We start from the raw sequence: 20,337 nt of genomic DNA, 5'->3' as shown, positions 1-20,337 counted from the left end.
GGTTGGGTGTAGGGCTAACAACCTTTCACCTTTAAAAAAAGCACCGTTAGGAGAAAATTAACTAAGCCTCGGACCAGGACAGACTCTTTGGCACGACCATGGCAATTGAAAAAGGCCCAATATTGTCAGGGTGATTAAGTCGAGAAGAATGAGATGGGCGGGGCATGTACCACGCATGGATGGGACAAGAGGTATGCACCGGGTATTGGTTGGGAAGCCTCAAAGAAAGAGACTACTGAGGAGATCTAGACGTAGATGGGAGGATAATCTCAGGCGGGATCTACGGGAGATAGGAGTTGAAGGAGACTGGATTTTGTTGGCCCAGGACAGGGTCCGGTGGAGGACTTTGGTTAATTCGGTGATGAACCTTCGGGTTCGGTAAGCCATCTAGTTGGTTAGTTAGTTACAGTATACAATAAAAACTGCAAAAATTCATAAAAATAACTAGCTAGTATGACCCGTCAAATTTCACGGAAATAAGCCATTTTGTGTATAAATGTAACACTATTTAGTACAGCATTTATAACATTTCTGCAAAAGGAAACTGAGTATGAAAATATTTTTACGGAGACCGAAGCCAGATTCTTGCCAAAAGCACCAACACAAAATCGACCGCCTGACTCCAGACCTCGACACAAACGCTACCATAACCTCGTCTGCATTTTTCGTTACCAGAGTTTCCACCACAGGAACTTAACTCCAATTTTCTCCGCATCGCAAGAACGGCGCACTCGTCCAGCCAAGCGTGACGGACATTGGCTGTTGTATTAGGAGCAGAAAGAAACACGTCTGCAGTGAGGTTCTTCGAGGCATGATGTTTGCAATTAACCAACGCCATTCACTCTCTGCTCCTCAGCGGGTCATTACATGTCTTCCCTTAACGCTTACTGATGACAGCCTCCAGTAAACAAACTGACATCCCAGTTACTGTTCATGTCGTTAGATGTCTTAAGATTGCGGTCCTCTGAGTTGTAACACTCGTACAGACTCGTAGGTACATACCATCGTTTCGGGGAAACATACTGGGTCCATCTTCAGGGCAGGCCAGAAATGTTGGTACGAGTCTGCAAGGCGTTAAAATCCAAAAGAACAGCATCATCGTTCTCATCCGCCGAGCAAACCTTAAATATCCAAATTTCGTAATTGCATATTGTTTCGAAGCTACATAGACACACATACTCGTGGAAGTCAAATAATTATATACAATTAATACATTTATATTGAAGGGCATTTGGTTAATATGACAACATAATTGATGAAAAGAAAAACTAAGTCATCAGAGTATGATTTCCGTAGTAACCACCAAGCTTGAATTACGCTTCTTTTGACGAGGTAAAAGTTCCCCGTGTGTTTAAAAATGATTCATCTCCATTACGCACTGAATTATGGTTTTGGGCGGAGTCTTACATCCACCTCACACAGCACCCGCAACTTTCAACCTCAAACGTGCTGTTCTGTACAACTTCCTGGAAGAAACAAATTGAACACTTTCGCTCGAGAAATCACGCATATTATTGGCGTCTTAGTACTGATAATTGCACCTTAAAAGATTAACAATAGATCGAAATAACAAGGCAAACAGTATCAGATGCACGATATCATTATATGATGTTAGGTGGATTAAAGATATTAGCTGAGAACTTTTCATAAAAGTCAAAAATTTTGTGTACAACCTGTTTGCCTAATAATATTCGTAGGCTATGGCTAATGAGGCTAAACATGTTCTTAAAACTAATTCAAGTTTGGACCAGAAATATCTGTCGGTTTTCAAAATCTTCTGATCAACAAAACTCAAACAGCTGGATGAGAGGCATATCACATGTCTTTAAAAGAACTCCATGCCCGAGTGCACGTGGGATTTGTGCACAACGTCAATGAGAGACAAGTTTTTCTCTGAGACCTTCGGTTTTCTCCACTGTTGCTCCATATTCCTTCATGTATCGTGCGGCTGAAGTTCCACACAGACAGCCTCACCACATCTCCTTTTCCCGCGAGCTGTGTTTATCTAAATCTGTAAGACTTCAACATTTTCCTACTTCAGCAGACACTGAACACGTTTGCGTCAAATGTCATGACCAGATATTCCAAATAAAGTACAAAAATGTTATTAAGACATTATTAAACATTTAACAGTAGTTGAAAAATACCAGCAGGAATGCTTCACTATACTCTCACCTGAGAAGTGAGTTGTGATAACACGTAAAATATTCAGTTTATGGACTTCAGTGTTTGGACGGTGGGTGTTATCTGTTACTATGGCAAATCCTCAAGTTTCAGGACATTTTCTCTGATTTTTACGAAAACAAAATCAAGGAACTGAGGTATAGGCGAACAAGCGAGATTTCAGGTTTTCAATGCGACGAGTATGAAGGCGGCTGTGTAGTCTCGTCGAAGTTCACCGACGTCTTAGATGTGCTTACTGCCTCCATGAACCCATCACCTTGACGATTTATACGAGAGTGCACGGCGTAACAACCCAAAGACAGTCATATTTATAAGCAAATAGTTTATTACACAACGCCACACGAAATTCATTGCGGTCTACTCACTTCCAGGAGAAACTACTTTCAATATTAAACAGGATCCAATTTTTTATACAAAGATAGGAAGACTCTAGGAAAAGAATATTCCATTCTTCCGGCTTTAATCGTCAAATTTACGTAACCTATGGCTGAATGTAAATATTTGAACCAAAAGAATTGATACAAATCACCAACAGAAAGTATTATCACTTAATTTCAAGTACGTTCTTGACTTAATTCTCTCAACGGGTAAATAAGGTTTGAAACGAAATATCTAGAGACGCCAACATTGTGAAACAAAATTATATTTTTAAACGTTTGTCAATGAATTTAAAATAAACCACAGACCTCGGCTGTCGTCAGGAAATACCCGAGATCTCGTCTCAGACAGGTTTACCTTAATTCTCTAAGTACCGGATAACACTAAACACCTTAATGTTACGACCGAGCATTTGGCAATCCTGTTTCTATTTCGAAAAGGTGACGGGTACAGATCTACACAATGGAAACTGGCTATTTCTACTGAGGTTTTCTTTTCATTCCTCGGTCCCTCCGAGCAAATGCGGAATTGTACCATAAATAAGGCCAAAACCGCCTCCTTTTATATCCTTCACAATTCACCATTATTTAATCACCCTACCTTTCGAAGCCTGAGCTAATCATAAATCGCAGATGATGATAATTATGAACAGACCGGACACTTACTCTTCTGTAGTCGTATTTCATATTTCAATGCCAGAATTTAACCTCTGAAGTTGTTACAGTCAGTGCTTCTTCAGAAGCTAACAGCCCCTCAAGACAATTAATTAAATTCGCAGTGTATTACAAAAAAGAAACAAGGTCATTAAAGTGTTCACAAAAGCCCGCCACTGGACCTTATCCTAAGTTAGATTAGTTTAGTTCACATCTGCTGCTCGAAGACACATTTTAATATTATCCTCTGATCTACGTCAGAAGTTTCCAAAGTTGTCTCATCTCTTCAGATTTTTCGTCTAAAATGTTGTACGCATTGCTTGCCTCTTCGTAACGCCTATTTCATTGTCACTGGTTTCATCTGGTGTGTTATAATGGTCCTCGTTAAGCTATTTTCTCCAACCTCCTCTTTCGAGCCATTCTAGTGTACACAGTCTTCAAATAAACTAAGTGATAACACAATTTTCGTGTTTAATTTTGGTTCATACAAATTAGTCTGTAAGAATGGAAACCCAAGATTAATCTAAATACAAAAAGACTGGAAAGGATTACTCTTTGAAGTACATCAACATTCCAAAGGCGTACTTCACTCTACCGCCACGGTGGTCTAGCGGTTAGAACGCTGGCCTTGTAATCCTCGGGTCTCGGGTTCGATTCCCGGCGGTGCCAGAATTTATAACTTGAGTTGGGCAAGGCCGTGGTCTAGGCAACACGGAGTTTTCCTCCGTGGCATCCCAACAATTACTCCATTCACACACAGAAGAAGGCAATGGCAAACCACTTCTGGATCATCTGCCAAGAACGTATATGAACAGGTCCCAGTCCGAGAAAAGGATGGAAGGATCCTGTTCATATGGACCTGTCGTCAGACAGAACACTAAATAAAAATAAATACTTCACTCTACATCATGTATGACACTGTTGCGTTCTAGAAAACTGAGGTTATCTGGCATCTCGTGTCTAAGGCCATTTCGCAACATCGTCTTCAAGCGATGACTTCGCCCAAAAGTTGTTTCGCAACTATGGGAGGTCTTTGATCCCATTGTTGTACAACAATAGTTTCCAATAATGGAGTTGACTCTTGCGGGCAGATAGACAATTGTTATTTGCTCGCGCTTTGGTGTGAAAAACCTTGAGATTTTACGCTCTCACAGCGGTGAGTCTGAAGATGGCTGTCTTCTGGGTTGTTGTGCCGTGTAGTCTGCTGGAAGTTTACGGACGTCTCAGAGGTCCTTGCTGCTGTCATTATCATTGTCAGCGTATGATTAGGATGACGGAGTCATTAAGCATATCTGAAACGTCGTTAAAATTTTACTTTACAATATACATGGTGCAACGTCTCAAAGGATTGTAAACTCCGCCTAACAGTCTAGTTTTAATATTTATTCCACAAAACGTCGGAAAAGAAAGTTGTACAATCTTAAAAAATTTGTTGCTGAATTATCTGGCTTCAAATGATGACTGTTAAGAGGGTTAGTTGTTAAGTTTGTCTGTCAGTCAAACGCGGCTTAACCCCACTCCCTTGACAAGAGGGCTCTTCGACTTAAGAATGAATCTTGGTTTGTAAGTGAATTAAAGTTTGACTGCTGTAACACAGGTTGATATAAATAAATATCTGACGTCTGTGTTCATTTCGAATGTATCAAGTTAGCAAATCTATCTCTGACGAATAAAATCATGTATTATTACATTAAGGCTGTACATCGTCGTTGATAGATTGTCTCTGATGTTTCAGTCGCAAATACCAGCATATATTTACGTATTTTTAGGGAACGTCAAGTTATAACACATATTTGTTAGCAAGGTAAAAGACTTGAGGTGTGACTTGTCAAATATTCTGCCAATCTATTTTAGCTAAACACAAGTAATGTTGCAAATATTATATAAATTGTCTCCTATAAATTACTTTTTATATCCACACTGAGAATGTGTAAGAAAACTGAGAAGAGCGTGATATATATATGTTTTATGAAATGTAAAATTGCATCGATTTTAAAATCAATTTAATTTATATTAACTTTTTAAAAACGGTACAACTAATTGCACCAATCACTCGATATACAAACGTGATTCTTTTGAAGAAATTTGTTCACAAAGTGGAAATTCGTAAATCGAAAATGAACTTATTAATTTAAATTTAAAAAATCACTCAATGTTTTCCGACACATGTCAGAATAACATGCAATCACAAAAAATAAGGACAGTATTGGTTTTGATGATAGTTATTAATTTTAATTAGGTAAAGCACTGCTGAAATGTTAAATAAGGCGTTTACATTGTACAGCATATATATTGTTTAAATCTTGTCCGTCTAATCACAATAAATTCTTATTAAATATTAAAATATTACATTAATTAACATTTAAAATATTTAAAATATTAAATGATGTTCTTTATCGAAATATTCGACATTTACATTAGACCATTTCGATAAAGAACTTCATTTAATATTTTAAATGTCAATTAATGTAATATTTTAATATTTAATAAGAATTTATTGTTATTAGACGGACAAGATTTAAACAATATATATTAATTATATCACAATATGACGCAACTTTACCATCTCATTGTACAGCAGTTACTGTGTTACTATTTTTACAGTAAAATCATCAGAACCTGTTGTTTTTCTCCGCGTTCCTTACTTGCGAAGCGGACACTCAACCATAGGAGAAATGTTGGCTATTCTTTGTAACGAAAATAATGTTCATAAAGTTATAAACAGGAATAAATTTACGTGGTTCGTTGTATCGAAAATTTGTAAATCGGAAGTTCCTAAATCAGTGGATATCGATAAGAAAGGGATTTATGACGTATCATAATTATCGTTTAGTGGCATTCAGCGACAGTTTGTGGCTCCATGTTAAAATATTTTCTTTTGTCAAATCCATTATACAGATGTCCGAAAAATATGTATACATAGCAGAAACTTTGGTGGCTGTTCGTCGCTGTCAGATGTGCCACGAAGCTAATGGTGATCACTTTGAATCGCTAATTCACAAATTGACAGTACTGACGTATGTAATGATTTCGTTTATTAAAATTTATTCATTTCGTTTATGAATGTGTGTACACATATTTCGAAACACCGTGTAGTTATGTAAATAACGCCAGTTAGACGACTGCTTACGCCTTGTCCTTCCTTACTTGAAACTGTTGGCATTAGCGTTCTTGTTTGAAGATCTAGACTTTCGCCTTTGTTTACTTTTGGTTCATCAATTAATTTTAAATCAGCCGAAAATGTATGATATAAATATATTTAATAATAATATTTAAGTGATCCGTCTTCGTACAAATAGTATAGAACATCACTAACATGGAAACAGAGTGAGTTTGTGTCAGGTGAAATTATAACTATCATAGTTATCCTTTCACGTGGTTCCAAACAAAGTGGCCTCTCTGGACAGTGGAACGACAATTATACTTTTCATAAAATGTCGGTTTATCAAAGATCTTTCATCTGTTTATGTTACATATATAATAATAATAATAATAATAATAATAATAATGAATTGGAAGGTATGTGGAAGTCAGCGGTCATGGTATAATTTTTATGCCTGAAAGGACTGAGAATATCCTCGAAATTCTCAATCAGGATAGCTGTCCTGGCCAACATTCGAGCCCAGAACCTCCCGTCTGCCAACAGCCAGTTTCATAAAGCTGCTGCCCTCAGTGTTTCTTACCCACAGACTGTTGTATCTCATTACAAAATTATGCAGTGTTCAGGATTGGAACATCATTTGCAATTTTTGGAATATTGCAGAACAATTCTGGTCGCCCCAAGCACAGCATCATTCTTCTACATCGAGCTGCGTTCCTTTCTCTTCAGAGTGATACCTTTGTTTGTTGTTTGACTTATTTAAAGACCTTTCCTCAACTACATAAGTTATATAGCTTCGAATGGGAAGATAGCGATGGATTGCAAAGAATGTAGAAGGACGTGCTTATGGCATCAGCCGAGCGTTTCCAAACGTTTCTGTTCGCGATCCAGGATTTCAAAATTCTTCTGCCTGACGAACTTCGTCAGTTATAGGCAAATTAGAATTTTTTTTGTAAATATAACAGTGTTATATTTTGATATTTGTTGTTTGAATAGAGGTGCCCGAATTTATAACTTGTGTTGGGCAAGGCCGTGGTCTAGGCAACACGGAGTTTTCCTCCGTGGCATCCCAACAATTACTCCATTCACACACAGAAGAAGGCAATGGCAAACCACTTCTGGATCATCTGCCAAGAACGTATATGAACAGGCCCCAGTCCGAGAAAAGGATGGAAGGATCCTGTTCATATGGACCTGTCGTCACACAGAACACTAAATAAAAATAAATAAATAACATTTACAAGTACAAAAATAATCTAAAAATCGTTGGCAACACTTGCTTGGCCAAATTAACAATAATATAAACATTTTTACGTTTTGTCTTTCGCAAAGTGACCAATCAAAGTTTCCTCGCGCCCCAACTTTGAGTCGCGATCCAAAGTTTGGGGCTTTTTGCAATAGCCTTAAATCATTAACAACTTCGTTGAGACAATAATCTTAAAATTGAGATTCGAACCAGTGACCTCTAAACTTTGTACCAGGAATGGAAATCATTCCCCTCCGCCATACTATCTGTGAATTCGCTTCACCCTTTCTCATAGCTTTCAGAAGTTCCTCACGTTCTAGCTCCTTATGGGCCTAGGCCACACGCATGACACCAGGTCATTGATGTAACAAACAATGCTAACCGGGATCGTATTTGGAACAAATTCTTGCAACGATGGGAACAGATTATTGACTCGTAACAGTGGTCTCGGATTACATTCCAGAAGAATTAACAATGGATATCATTGTTGTCCCTGATACCATTGTTGCATTTGTAATTCCGTTCGAGTATGAAGCTGCAGTTGTTTTGAGCAGTGGTTATAAACGAAACAACCTGGTGACGTTATGTGGCGTCAGAAACTGCAGTCGAAATCCTGAGAGTACACATTTGTAATAACGTTTATTATTTACGGTTTATCATTTTACCAGCCCACAAAAAGTGTAGCAGTTTATAAATGACACGTGACTAGTTTACTAATTTTAACGTATGATGAAGCCGTGATTCTATATAAATTCTAATCCATTAATCATTTCAAACGAAATTATTCTGGTTGCCGAGTAACAGAACAAGCGAACACTTAATTTTCACCTTGTACCAATTTATTTCTCGTGTCTAGACGAGGACAAAGATTTAAAAGTTTGTTACATCTTATTTGGGCCTACATTTAAGCGTAATTAGCTTACAGTAGCTGCTAAAAAATTGCATGATTCAGGATCATAACAAAATCGTTCAGCATTGCGACAATCAGCGGAGCCCAGAGAAGTAAAGACAGAATGATTTGAGGTTCTCACAGCGGTGAGTATAAAGATTTCCGTCTTCTAGGTTGTTGCCCCGTGTAGTCTCGTCGATGTTTACCAACGTTTCAGTGGTCATACTTCCTCCATCATCAGGGCGATGAAGATTTCTGTCTTCAGGGTTGTTGCGCCGTGTAGTCTCGTCGATGTTAACCAACGTTACAGTGGTCATACTGCCTCCATCATCAGAGTGATGAAGATTTCTGTCTTCTGGGTTGTTGCGCCGTGTAGTCTGGTCGATGTTTACCAACGTTTCAGTGGTCATACTTCCTCCATCATCAGGGCGATGAAGATTTCTGTCTTCAGGGTTGTTGCGCCGTGTAGTCTCGTCGATGTTAACCAACGTTACAGTGGTCATACTGCCTCCATCATCAGAGTGATGAAGATTTCTGTCTTCTGGGTTGTTGCGCTGTGTATTCTGGTCGATGTTAACCAACGTTTCAGTGGTCATACTGCCTCCATCATCAGAGTGATGAAGATTTCTGTCTTCTGGGTTGTTGCGCCGTGTGGTCTGGTCGATGTTTACCAACGTTTCAGGGGTCATACTGCCTCCGTCATCAGGGCGATGAAGATTTCTGTCTTCTGGGTTGTTGCGCTGTGTAGTCTGGTCGATGTTAACCAACGTTTCAGTGGTCATACTGCCTCCATCATCAGAGTGATGAAGATTTCTGTCTTCTGGGTTGTTGCGCCGTGTAGTCTGGTCGATTTTAACCAACGTTTCAGGGGTCATACTGCCTCCGTCATCAGGGCGATGAAGATTTCTGTCTTCTGGGTTGTTGCGCTGTGTAGTCTGGTCGATGTTAACCAACGTTTCAGTGGTCATACTGCCTCCATCATCAGAGTGATGAAGATTTCTGTCTTCTGGGTTGTTGCGCCGTGTAGTCTGGTCGATTTTAACCAACGTTTCAGAGGTCATACTGCCTCCTTCATCAGGGCGATGAATATGAAGATTTCTGTCTTCTGGGTTGTTGCGCCGTGTAGTATGGTAGATGTTTACCAACGTTTCACAGGTCATACTGCCTCCGCCATCAGGGCGATGAATGTGCCAATTGGCAATTGACCCTGCAAATGCGGGACAATTGCGAATGAAAAGAAAATTATTCTAATGATTTCATTCATTTTCCATTAATGCGTACCTATTTTATACTTAACCGTCACGGTGGTCTAGCGGTCAGAACGCTGGTCTTGTAATCCTGGGATCCCGGGTTCGATTCCCGGTAGTGCCCGGATTTATAACTTGTGTTGGGCAAGGCCGTGGTCCAGGTATCACGGAGTTTTCTTCCGGGGCTTTCCCGGTTTCTCCGTTGCATCCCAACAATTACTCCATTTACACACAGAAGAAGGTAATGGCAAACCACTTCTGGATCATTTGCCTAGGAAACATATGAACAGGTTCAGAGGGAACTTGTTCATATGTCACCAGGGGTCGGCTCCGACCCGATGGTACCAAAAAATGTATACTTGAAAATCCAAGTCTTCGTAGCTCTTGAGTACACCGTCCTTCTGTAGCCTGGCCTTGGGCCGTAACAGGAGACAATTTATTCATATCATCGCATACAATTTCCATAACGTCTCTCCACAAAGTTTTCATCAAAATATTTCCTTCCATGCTACATACGTGCTACGTGTCCACTGTACACGTTACCCTAATTCAGTTAAATTATGAATATCAAATAATGATTTTGCAATATGTATTTTAAGCTTTAGTGCAGCGTACAATGAAGAACTTCATAACAACCATCTCTTTAAGAAACATTATTAAAATGATAAAATCAATGAAGAGATTTGTTTGAGGCATGTAACAGGCAAAATTTTGATCGTAAAGCCCGGAAAGGAAAAGGCCTCTTGGGAAACAAGAGGAATAGATAAAGGGATAATATTAAAATACTGTTTAAACAAATATGGTGTAAAGATTTCACTGTGTTTATCTGCAGAAAGGGGCGAATGACTAAGGCTTGTGAAAAGGTTCGGGTTACGTGAAAGCAAAATGTTTCATCAAAACTAAATAACTCTAAGCCTCTGAAGCATTTTGCTAATGAGCTTCGGTAGTTATTTTCCTTGCATCATTTTTTGAGGTAACGAATGGGAATGGAGAACCAAGCGAACAGATAAAGACCGATCAGAACGGAGTTGGTCATTTGTAAAACCACGTGAGTATACAAAATTCACTTTAGAGACAAGTAGAAATAAATATGCTAACAGGGACACTACTTATTTTACGTTTGATTTAGTTTTCCCCAAGAATATTTGGCAGGAGATCTAGTTTTTATAATTATAATTCATTAACATAATTTGTAACTAAAGTTATTTTTTGGACTAGTCTTGTTTTGAAAAGCACCCGCATAATATTAAAATATCTCTGTATGATTCATGTTCTACCACGACTGAGGTGAGAAATTTAAAAACCCCATAGATTTCAGTGATTTCTGTATGATCAAAATCTAAACAAAACTTAGTAATAAAATAACGAGTCCAGGACTTATGTCGTTTCACCAGGAAACAGACTATGAGGCTGCCCACGCACAGTAAAGGATTTGACTGGTGTGGTTCTTGTGGGAAACGATGTATTTGTCCCTGGTAATTGCCATTGTAACAGCAGTTCAGTTCACTCAGAAAAGTAGACTCGTTTGGTTCTTCAGATTATCGATTCATTTGGTTTTCGAGAAAGAAGGAAGTGTATCACAGAACGCGGTTTCAGTAGTGGTTTAGTTGGCATGAGTCATGTCTTTGTTTGGAAGAAAATTGTAGTTAGGTCAGTCTCGTTTTATGGCACGCACGAAATACGCAAGACTTTCACGATACAAGGAGATTGTAAGCAGGCACGTAACAACCAAAAAATGCCCAAATGCAGCTCATTCCAGGTGAGCCAACTCCACTTCCTGGCGTGTGATCTGGGACACATTGTGTAACTTATCTTACATGCACAGAGCAAGTCAGTTGCCTGCGCGCGCCGTCCATTTGCTACTACTGATCGTGTTTTGTTTTCTTCCGGGTCCGTTACGTATTGCCAACAATTAAGTAACATAGAACATGCTCCACTGCTAACAACCTACTGTATAATTTTGCGTGCCAACGAAAATTAATCAGAAGTCGTTCTGTCGTAATATATAAACGTGTACAGAGCCGTGATTTGGTCTGTATGTGTTCTGAACATTATTTCCATACCACAAGATGTTATGTCACCACGTAATTAAATAAGAAAGTAGTTACTGCCGGTTAGGTTTCAGACACTGTATATGGCGACTAACTTTCTTTGTTTAGAAGGTAAATAAATCAAATCCTGTTTGTTTCTCCATACGTTTCGTCAGTCACTGTTTTCTTAAAAGTTTTGCGGGGAATGTCATGACAAATTTTATAAAACTTTCGAAAAGTTTAATAGAAAATGTAAAAGAAAACTGAAATGTGGGCCTTACGAAACGAAACAAAATATCGACTTGTTTCACGTTGACTTGATTTGAGTCAGAAAAGGCCCTAGGCTGACAAACAGCTATTTAGACTGAGAATTTTACTCAGCTCTTGAACACGAATTTCTGAAAATATTAACAGAAACAGTCATAACTAATTTCTTATATAATCTCTCACGATTTTATAGCAATTTTTAGCCTGTGGCTGAACTTCGGTAAATGTGAAGTTTCAAGTTTTCATGGCGGCGAGTAGGAAGTTGGATGTCTTCTGGGTTGTTGTACGATGTAGTCTGATATAGGTTAACCGATGTGTCAAAGATGTCTGCTGCTTCCATCATCAGGGCGATGACTCATGCTGAACTAAAGAGTGCTAGAGTCGTGACAAAGGACAGATATAGCATAATATATGATAAAAACAATGGTCTATGTTTGGTGAGTTCAATGTCACCGCGGCATGGCACGTCCTCAGGTTGAGAATAGAGGAGAATGCCTCCAGATATAGAGAGTAGCTGAGAATATGTTTAATAAGCAGTTGCGGACAGCTGACAAGGCGTGGTCTTCCCTAATCTTAAAAACGTATTTTGTTAACGAAATGTTCAAAAGGGCCTCGGATTTGGACGGATTCTTTGGCACGAACGAAGCAATGTTTTAAGGACATTCGATTGGGCACGTAGAATATTAGGAGTCTCTAAGGGCAGGTTCGATCAAGTCAGTACCGGGGGGGGGGGGTTAGAGAAGTAAAAGCTAGATTTAGTGGGAACACCAGAGGTTAGGTGGGGAGGGGAGGGGTATCAATCAGCAGAAAATTGCACATTTTTCTATGGAAAAAGAAACGTTAATCACCACTTAGGGACATGATTTTTCGAACGTAATAGAATTGTTTCAGCAGCTAAAAGTAGAGTTTGTTAGTGACGCGATGTCGTATGTAATTCTAAATGGTCCTTGGTGTGATTGTACTGAATGTGCATGCCCCACCTGAGGATGAAGATGAAACACTTCTACAAAGAACGAGAACAAATATTTGACAGTTCCCTAGGTGTCATATTATAATATTTCCAGGCGATTTCAATGCGAAGGGAGGGAGGGAGGGAGGATAATTTTAAACCGATAATTGGCAAGGAAATTCTACATGGAATTAGTAATGATAGTGGGGTCAGTGTAGTTAATTTTATAACTTCAAAGAATGTAATTTTCAAAAGCACAACATTTTTTCACCGTAATATTCATAAACATACTTTGACTTTTTCTGATGGTGTCACACATAACCAGATAGTTCAAGTTTTAACTGGCAAAAGACGACATTCCAATGTATTAGAAGTCGCATCTTTCAGAGGAGTAGACTTTAGTACTATCATTACCTGATAGTAGCAAAATTAAGTGAGAGACTTTTAGTACGTAAACAAGCAAGGCAAAAGTTGGATTTAGAAAGATTTGATTTGAAGAAACTCAATGATGTAGAAGTTAAAGGAAAGTACTAGATAGAAATCTCTAATGGATTTGTGGCTTTAGAGAACTTACATGACAGTTTGAATATTAATAGACACACGGAAACAGACTAAATTACAATGATTGCAAAATCCAAGCTAATTCAGTGGAGACAATCTGATAAATTGAAGACATGAAACCAGCAGAACATTTAAGAATAAGAAGAGGGAATACCCCCAAAACAAAATTAATGAACTTGAAAACAATTATAGAAATAAAAATACCTGAGATTTATAAAAACGCATAAATGAATTTAAGGAATATTACCAACCTATAGTTAATATTATTAAAGATGAGAATGGTTATCTGTTCGCAGATCCCCACAGGATTTTTAATATTCAGAAAACATTCTTGAACCAGGTGTTAAATGTTTACGGGCTTCATGATATTACTCAGATAGAAACGCAAGGCTGAGGTATTAGGGCCAGAATCTAGCTTTATTGAAGTGGAAACTGCTATCGAGAAGTTTAAAAAGTATAAATCCTCGGGTACTGGTCAGATTCCGGCCTAATTGATTGCGTTTCCAAACACACAAACTTATTTGCTCTATATGGAATAAGGTGAAAATGTCACATCAATGGATAAATGGATCAATGGAAGGAATCCATAATTATTCCTATTAATTGGAAGGGGGACAAGACTGAGTGTGGTAATTGCCGAGGAATTTCTCTGCTATCAACCTCGTTCAAAATTCTATGAAACATTCTTCTGGCGAGATTAACTCCACATGTGAATAAAATTATTGGGGATCATCAATGTGGGTTCAGACAAAACAGATCAACAATTGATCAGATCCTTTGTATTTGTCAGATACTAGAGAAAAAATGGGAGTTCGGTGGGACCGTACATCAGTTATTTATAGATTTCAAAAAAGCCTATGACTCTGTGAAGAGAGAAGTGCTATATAATATTCTTATTGAATTTGGTGTACCAAAGAAGCTAGTGGGTCTAATAAAAATGTGCTTAAATGAAACTCATAGCAAAATTCGTATAGGAAAATATTTATCTGTGTAATTTTCTATCAAGAACGGTCTAAAACAAGGAGATGCTTTGTCTCCCTTGCTCTTTAACTTTGCGCTAGAATACACCATCAGGAAAGTCCAAGGTAGGCAGGAGGGTTTGCAATTGAATGGGACACATCAGCTATTGACATATGCTGATGATGTTAATTTATTGGGGGACGATATGAATACAATAAAGAGGAACACAGAAGTTTTACTAGAGGCCAGTAGACAAGTGGGGCTGGAAGTAAATTAAGAAAAAACTAAGTACATGTTAGTATCTCGTCATCAGAAGACAGGTGGGCAAAATTGTCTTAGGGTAGCTAATAAGTCCTTTGAATGTGTTACAAAGTTCAAATATTTGGGAACAACAATAACAAATTAAAATGACACTCATGAGGAAGTTAGGAGGAGATTAAATTCCGGAAATGCTTGCTACTTCTCAGCGCAAAATATTTTATTTTCCCGTCTGCTTTCTAAGAACCTAGAGATCAAAATGCACAAAACAATAATGTTGCCTGTTTTGTATGGGTGCAAAACATGGTCTCTCACTCAGAGGGAGGAACACAGACTGCAGGTGTTTGAGAACAGAGTGTTGAGGGGGATATTTGGGCCTAGGAGAGAAGACGGTGGGGCATGGAGAAAATTACATAATGACGAACTTCAAAATTTATACTCCTCCCCAGTATTGTCATGGTGATTAAGTCGAGAAGAATGAGATGGGCTGGGCATGTAGCGCGCATGGATGGGACAAGAGGTGTGCACCGGGTATTGGTTGGGAAGCCTCAAAGGAAGAGTCTACTGAGGAGACCTAGACGTAGATGGGAGGATAATCTCAGGCGGGAACTATGAGAGATAGGAGTTGAAGGAAACTGGATTTTGTTCATCCGGTACAGGGACCGGTAGAGGGCTGTGGTTAGTTCGGTGATGAACCTTCGGATTCCGTAAGCCATCTGGTTGGTTGGGTCCACTATTTGGGAAGCCTCAGGGGAAGACACATCTGGGGAGACCTAGACGTAGATGGGAGGATAATGTCAGGCGGGATCTATGGGAGATAGGAGTTGAAGGTGACTGGATTTTGTTGGCCCAGGACAGAGTCCGGTGGAGGGCTTTGGTTAATTCGGTGATGAACCTTCGGGTTCCGTAAGCCAGCTAGCTAGTTAGTTAGTTAGTTAGTTCTGAGGGAAATATTTGGACCTAAAAGTGACAGTACAGGAAGCTGGATAAAACTCCAAAGTGAGGAGTTCCATAATTTGTACTCTTGAGCATATTATTATGAGAATGATCACAGAGAGAAGAGTGAGACTGGTGGGACATGGAGCGGGCATGGGGAAGATGAAAAATGTGTACAGAATTTTGTGTGGGAAGTCTCGAGTGAAAGAAGGGCTAGACAAATGGATGTGTGTGTGAGGGGGATTATAAAGAAACCGGTAGCACGCCCTTGTAAAAATCATGATGAACGTCGGGGTTTCAAAAGGAGGGACATTTTACTAGCTGAACGACTTTTAGCTCCTCAAGAAGGGCTGCTTCATGGAGTTAGATCCCGCACAGAGCAAATCTGCATCACAAAGTCAGTGTTTTGATCGTGGTCAGGATAATAACCCCTGCTTATTTCAAGAACCAAGCCATGTCCACTCCCATCAACGTGTTGAGTGAGCGAGTCAGATGAAGCGTGATTATGTGGTCAGTGACTTCTGTAGGCCGAACGACCACGTTCTAAGACCAGTAAAGAACCCGCTAAGAAAACCGGCTCTCAGTCGACCTTGGAAGACCTTGGAGCCCAGTGGTAGATAGATGCATAGATTACCTCCTGCCAGCGCGTCAGTAGAGGTCACATGAGCAGAAAGCTGGCCATTGGTCCGCGTCGCTGTCATAGCTTCGCGTCGATTAAGTAAATATAGCTTTCCGTTTTCCATCACGACACTTCACTGTAAATCTCTTCACCTAGCAGGGCACCTCATGTCTGCTTCACTAATCTCCCCGTGCCATTAACCAAGTGAGGAACTGTCTTCGCTTACCCTCGCCCCATTACTGACAGATATAATGAGAAGCAAATGTCTCTCAGACTGTCAAGAAATTCCCCGCCTTTAAGGAACTTGTATGTTGATCAGTGTTCATAAGAGCCTTCATTGTTTACTATCTTCAAATAGCCAATCTTCGTGTATTATTTCCTCAACATTCATTTTAATTTTATATTTTCGCCTGTATTAGGACTATCAAATGATATCTTTCTTAAGATATCCCGACTAAAATACTGTACGCATTTCTCATCTAGCAGTTGCTGTCTCCCCGAAAGCGACAGACCAATTTCAAGGTGATAGGAAAGCCAGGCAACCCTTTCCTGACATTATTTTTGTCAAGAAACAAATTAAATTGAAAGCAATAAATGAAAAGAGAACGTCATATTAATTGTCGAAAATATCCACCGAGTTCTGTATCGTCACTTAATACCGAAGGTTAATGGAAACGTTTTATGTTCTACACGCTTCCCGTGTCACGGAAACGATTTACCAGACGAGATATCGTCTATTTGTTCTGCACGGGAGAATCGGGAAATGCGTCCCTAAATTCATTTCGGCGAAGTTGTGTGTTTATTAGTCCAACCGAATTGCACTGAATTGCAACCATCAACAAGAACATGAGATGTGTGACTTTTCCACCAAACTATTCTTCCAGTCAGTGCTACTGTTTTCAATAAGAGAGTGTTTTCATGTCAGACAATTTATGAAACTTGTATGCTATTCCTTTGAAATTAGAGTCCGCATTTTCAACATCGCTGTCACAAATCCCCTTCACTGGACGCAATCCTAAGCCAGTCTAATCCAATTGCATTTCTAAAATGCATTTCATTCAAGTTTTTATCACGTCTTGCAAGTGGTCGCTTTCTGATATGTTTCCTTACCATGACCTGTGATCCTAACCGAATGTCGGTACAATCGAACAGAATACTGAAACAATAAAAACAAAAAAATTAATTTCCGTCTCTCTCAGGTATGGAAATAATTAATCATAATGATCAAAACGTATGCAAAAATAGATCGTTTTATTATAAAATGTTATAATTGACAATGCCCAATATCTAACATGTCATAATGCGACTAACTTTCTTTGATGCAGATTATGTTAATTTTATGGACGGGAACATAGCAAATACGTTGAAGAAAACGTAGGTGCTCTATTACATTCTAGTGAGGACGCTGGTAGTAAGTAAGCGCGGAGAAAACTGTACGAGGTGCGATCGGAAAGTTTCAAGACTGTGTCAATAGAGGGCGAACCGGATGTAGTACGAGCTTCTGCCGCTAGGGGGTGCGGCCTACATTCATAGTGAATCAGTATGCCAGCCGGCATCATCGAATTAGCATTTGGTTTTTAGTTACGGGCGTTTTGGTAGTGCATTACACCGATGGTGCTTGACAGGCTGACAACGAAAGATTTCCAGGGATGCTTCCAGGCTTGGCAGCGGCGCTGGGATCGTTGTGTTCACTCCCAGGGAAACTACTTCGAGGGTGATGGATGAATTTAATACCTGAGATAAGTGTACGGGTTTTTTTATAGGCGCAGTCTTGAAACTTTCCGATCGCACCTCGTATTCATGTCTTGTCACCAGACTGCATGTTAGAACCTTAATACAAAAAGTATGTAATAATTATTTCGCAAATTGGTAAATTTTAAACACCGTATCTCCTGGATTTTAAAGTGCATTTTTTCACATTTTAATTTGTTTTTAAGTCTGGGAGAGAAAGGAATCAAAATTACATAAACGGAGAAATTGTGAGCTGATTAAATTTAGGGAACGCCACCACGCAGTCTAGAATCTTTCGTCTTTCCCCCATTTTCTGTAACTGCAGATGTAAGATATTTACCTGTGTTGTGTGGTTTCTCATCTAAGGGAAATAACGCATATACTGAATATGTTTGAAAATTTGGTTGCTGACGGAAACATTGGAACTGAGAGGCTGGAAGTAACAAGTGAACGGCAAAAGTTATAAACGAAACTTGATAAGTTACTCCAAACATTGTCATCGTATTCAAATCAAAGAGAATAGGATGGCCGGTTCATGCAACACGCTTGGGGAGATGGGAAATTCTGACAAAATTTTGAAAGAAAACATTAAGCGAAGATGACACTGGGAGACGTAGTCATTATTAATGGATATACTGTCCCAGAATTTAATTCAGTAGCTGGGTCTTGTGAACACAGTAGTGAACCTACGTGTTCCATAAAAGAAGGGGAAACTTGTTAACCAACTAATTGAATCTATTCAATTCTTTGCACCAAGCATCATGGAGTTACTTAGCTAGTGGAGAGAATTTTCTAGTTGAGTGATAACGTTACTTCGCAAATTATTAAGAATTCCACTACAGAAACTTCTCACCTAATATCCCAGATATCAGAAGCAGCTATAATCTTCAGTCTACATTCTGTAAGATGCGTGAATGATTAAGAACTATTTATCATTTGGTTCAACGAAAGTAATTGCTTTCTTCTACGGTTCATGCACGCTTGTTTTCTTCAAGATATGTCGTAAATTAAAACTTCTCAATTAAAGAAAATAAAATACCAGAACAGACGTGAAGTGTCGTGACTCGGCGCTAAATATCTTAATGGTCACTAAGAATGTCAGTGTCTTTGTTAGCCTAGAGTTGTTCGTTCTGATTCTGATCCTAGAACATGGCTTCTAACGAGGCAGACGTCATAAAATAGCAATTAGAGGCAAATCACTTCAAGGCTGTTTTCAACCCAAGTCTTCTTTCTGCACTAACTCATTCGTAGAAGGAACGTAAGAAAAATATAACAAAGTAATGTGATTATACTTGTTATGTGTTTCTTAACTGGCAAATCGCGACCTCCTTTGTCAATGGAGACGCATTTTGAATAAATTTGCACTGCTGTGTAGTTTTGTGAACAGGGTGTTGAGGAGGATATTTGAGCCTAGGAGAGAAGACGATGGGGCGTGAAGGAAACTGAATAATGATGAGCTTAAAAATCTGTACTCCTCCCCCAGTATTGTGAGGGTGATTAAGTCGAGAAGAATGAGATGGGCTGGGCATGTAGCGCGCATGGATGGGACAAGAGGTGTGCACCGGGTATTGGTTGGGAAGCCTCAAAGGAAGAGACTACTGAGGAGATCTAGACGTAGATGGGAGGATAATCTCAGGCGGGATCTATGGGAGATAGGAGTTGAAGGACACTGGATGTTGGTGGCCTAGGACAGGAAACGGTGGAGGGCTTTGGTTAATTCGGTGATGAACCTTCGGGTTCCGTAAGCCATCTGGTTGGTTGGGTCCACTATTTGGGAAGCCTGAGGGGAAGAGACCGCTGGGGAGACCTAGACGTAGATCGGAGGATAATCTCAGGCGGGATCTATGGGAGATAGGCGTTGAAGGGGACTGGATTTTGTTGGCCCAGGACAGGGAACGGTAGAGGGCTTTGGTTAATTCGGTGATGAACCTTCGGGTTCCGAAAGCCATCTGGTTGGTTGGGTCCACTATTTGGGAAGCCTGAGGGGAAGAGACCGCTGGGGAGACCTAGACGTAGATGGGAGGATAATGTCAGGCGGGATCTATGGGAGATAGGAGTTGAAGGAGACTGGATTTTGTTGGCATAGGACAGAGTCCGGTGGAGGGCTTTGGTTAATTCGATGATGAACCTTCGGGTTCGGTAAGCCATCTAGTTAGTTAGTTAGTTAGTTAGTTAGTTAGTGTAGTTTTGTAGAAGCTGACCACTGTTTCAGAGCTGATGATAGAGGCACTCGTCGCCCAGATGATGGCGTCATTACGCACTTCTGAAACGTCGGTCAATTTCTGGGAAACTACACGTTGTAACATCCCAGAAAACAGCCAACTTTGTA

General features: G+C 39.6%; 1 protein-coding gene across 1 annotated transcript in view; it reads left to right on the top strand.

The window, feature by feature from the left end:
- Positions 1-20,337, top strand: part of LOC110835132 (uncharacterized) — a 52,833-nt gene that overhangs the window by 14,758 nt on the left and 17,738 nt on the right. The window lies entirely within an intron of this gene.

The sequence above is a fragment of the Zootermopsis nevadensis genome, unplaced genomic scaffold, assembly GCF_977971745.1.
Source record: "Zootermopsis nevadensis isolate Lab colony 2312 unplaced genomic scaffold, Znev_1.0 Znev_ptg000016l, whole genome shotgun sequence".
Classification (NCBI taxonomy): Eukaryota; Metazoa; Arthropoda; class Insecta; order Blattodea; family Termopsidae; genus Zootermopsis; species Zootermopsis nevadensis.
This window is presented reverse-complemented; position numbering and strand designations above follow the sequence as displayed.